The following is a 3,795-nucleotide window of genomic DNA, read 5'->3' as shown; positions in this document are numbered from 1 at the left end:
AAAAAAAAATCAAAAAAGAACTTGCAAATTAATTTGAAATATTAAAAATATAAATGAAAGCCTTCGGAGTTTGTTCCTTAAATTTGCCTATTGGTTTTATACTCTTATTAAATAATTTTTTGTAGCCACTTACTTTCTAATTTCAATTTTATAATTATAAAATACAAATTTCAAATTTAAAACTTTAAACTTTAAACATCAAAGTTTAATTCTAACCCTTAAAAGTTTGCAAATACTTAACTATCCATAACATTGAATAAGAAAAATAAAATTAAAATTAAAAAAAAAAAGAAATAAATTTGAGCCCGGCCCTCCCGAGCCCGTGTGAGCCCTAACCCATGCGGGCCCACGAAAATCGGACAAATCCCATCCCTATAACAACCCGTTATCCCCAGCCCGCTAATAGCCCACCCACTAACCGAACGGGCTGGGGTTTTTCCCGTTCAGCTCGTCCCAGCCCGCCCGATAAACACCCTTAGGTTCAAAGTCAGCTTTTAATACTTAGATACCATGCCTATAGGATCTAAGTAGCTATAATAGAAATCATTCCTATAGAACTTAAAACAAAATTAGTTGGAGAAGCCATTTAGTTCACGATGTTTATTCGGAATTGGACTAGTTAATTAATCTGCCGCTTCTTTAATAAGTTTCCAAACACTGCCTTAAGTTAATACCGTTAGAAAGCATGTCTATAGGATCTCAAGTTGTCCATTTTAAATTAATCACTGCTCTACTTCATTCCTAATAGATATCATGCTCATAGGACATCAATATTACACCTAGGCAAGCCTTAGGTAATTACTCGAATAAAACTAGAACTGCCATTGTTTAATCACCAACTGCTACAACCAGCAGGCAGGCCAGATTCAGACTTCTTTTCTGAGCTATATATTGAATCTGATTATGACTCAAACCGTGCTTTAGGATTTGTAAAATTCAGACCTTAACTGTGTTTAAGTCATGCTATTTATATGTATTGTTTACGGAGGTATACATGAGTCTTCTAATTGTTTATATGTTTCCCCTTTAAATGTAGTCCTACGTATTTTTGAATGTCGCCTTAGCTTTTTTTACCTTTAAACCTAAGTGTCTGCCTAAAACCTCCCTCTTATAGGAATAGTAGTCCTAAATTCCTCTGGGACTGATAGGAATGGGATGGGTAACAACATGCAATAGAGGTCGAGATCAATTCGCATTTTAATAACTTCATGGGGTGGGAAGGATAGATATGGATATGATGACCGGTGCGCTAATACCATGTGTATCTCCTCTTCTGAGGAGTGTCATACCGGCTATTGCAATGAGGTGATCCATATTACAAACAAACCTAAGACCCCCCTTTATTTTTATTACGAGCATGTCTAGCCTGTAACTCTTTTCAAAACCTGTTTAAATTGTTTTTTTCATACGTTTGTGTATTTAAACTTAAATACCCTATTACTTGATTTGTTTACTTGATAATTGCACAAATTCACAAAAAAACTATCTGGTCGGGAACCACACTAGTGGATCCTAAAGGGTGCCTAACACCTTCCCCTTGGGATAATTTCAAGCCCTTACCTTATCTCTGGGTATCAAACATAGTTGTAGTTAAATCTTATAAGTGCCCTAACACATCCTAAAATCGTTATGTGGAGACTCTTCAAAATTCCCAATTCCCAAAAAGGAAATGAGTCATTACACCCCATGAATGTCGAAACCCGGACCACTCTCCGATGGAAGGGAAAAAAGGGGGGCGCGACAGCATGGCGACTCTACTAGGGATATTTAGGCTTTTACCATTTCAGATTGTTCTTGTGAATTTGTACCTCCCTATGTGCAATTACTTGGTTAAATTTCTTTAAGCATTTAACTTCTCTTTTCAAAAGAAAAATTGACATATTTTCTTTGTTTCCTTCCTTTATTGCTGCTTTAAATTATAAAACTGTTGTATTTATCGCTTTCTTAACGTGCAAATACATGTCAACATGTTTTTAATTATTGCATAATCATTCTCAACATCATACTCCACTCGTGCCAAACAAATACTATAGCAACGCTTTTAATGAGTGGTTGCGCTCTTCCTATATCACAACCCCCTAAATTTGGAAAGGTATATTTGCGGTAAACCTAGTCGATCAGCGGTGCAGTCGACAGTTCCGTGCCTTCCCCCTTGAGTTGTCTGCTCAAGGGTACCAGTTTAAAACCCCATAGTCAAACCTAGCTGGGTCAGTTATGTTGTCCACATAATGATCCTTTAAGATAGCCTTGTCCAAAAGTCCATTGGGTTTCCCTAAACCCAAACGGATATCATCACGTTCTGTGCATTTATTTGGAGAACTAAATGTTTCATGCTAATTGTTGATGTTAAATAGTCGAGCCTGGTGGGGGTATGGTCTTAACCCTTTTGTTTTGCAGAAATGAAGAACAAGGTCCCCGGCTTTGGTATGGTTAGCACACCGTCACTCTTACTCTACTAGTGGAGGAATCTTCCGTCAGATGACCAAATCAACGAATGAAAAGAGAGGGCCATCAAATCCAGCAAAAAGTTGGAATATCTAGAATAAAGTCTGCTGGAATTGGAAGGAAATGTGAGGAAGAGAGTTGTTGATTGCCAGAACGCTGAAGGAAACGAAGGAGAACACCTAGCAAAGGCATTTTTAATGGTGAACCGACGCGAGCTGGAGGATTTGATCAACAAGAGCATTCAACCTGAGGAAGGTCCTTCTTGGACCAAGTAGATAGGAGTTTACCATTTTTGCTTTATGAATGTAATAAGGCCAATGCCCATTAGTGACTTTTATTTCTTGTTTATTTAGTGTCGTTTTGGGGTTCGCCTATTTTTATCAATAAAATAAGGCATTTAGCATTCAAAGTTCTCCAAATCAATTTGTCGCTAAGCCTACCTTGGGCACAAAGAGGTTCCTAAATTAGGACACGCTTTACATTCAAGCACTATGTGTTTAAATATTGCAATAATTTTTATAATCCTTGCTGACTTGGTTACCTTTTTGTTTTTTTTTTGTTTTTTTATTATTCCCCTCCCCCAAAGGTTAGTTGTTTTTGTTTTGTTATACACTCATGGGACAAACATTATTCAGGAACACAACTCTCTGAACCGTTACACTTACAAACATTTGGTATCAGCATACACCGGTGATGCCTTGTATGTCACAATGATCCCAATAATCGCAACACCGCAATCTGCTATCAGCTAAGAAAGCTCTACTACCATTTGCCATTTTATTTCTTGCATAAGGCTATTGCTCTGCCTTCCGAGGTTAAGCTCTACCTCCACCTGCATTTGCATTGAATAAGACTAATACTCTACCTTCCAAGACTAAATGTTGTCTCCATCTGCATTCTTGCTTAAGGCTACCATTTTGCCTTCTGAGGTTAAGCTTTACCTTCATCTGCATTTGCATTGCATAAGGCTAATATTCTGCCTTCCAACCTGCATAAGTCTACCATTCTGCCTTCCGAGACTAAACGCTGTCTCCATCTGCATTCTTGCATAAGGCTACCATTCTTCCTTCCGAGACTAAAGGTTGTCTCCATCTGCATTCTTGAATAAGGCTACCATTCTGCCTTTTGAGACTAAACGATGTCTCCATTTGCATCTGCGTCCTTGCATAAGGCTACTATTCTGCCTTTCGAGGTTATGCTCTACCTCTCTCCGCATTTGCATCTTTGCATAAGGCTAGCATTCTGCCTTCCAAGGCTAAGCTCCGACTCCAATTTTCTTCGATACTAAGCACTATCTCAAGCATCATTTATTTCATTTCTCTTACGGGCTAAGCTCTGCCCTTCAATTCG

This window comes from Nicotiana sylvestris, chromosome 2 (assembly GCF_000393655.2).
Source record: "Nicotiana sylvestris chromosome 2, ASM39365v2, whole genome shotgun sequence".
NCBI classification, from domain to species: domain Eukaryota; kingdom Viridiplantae; phylum Streptophyta; class Magnoliopsida; order Solanales; family Solanaceae; genus Nicotiana; species Nicotiana sylvestris.
Note: the sequence above shows the minus strand (reverse complement) of the source record.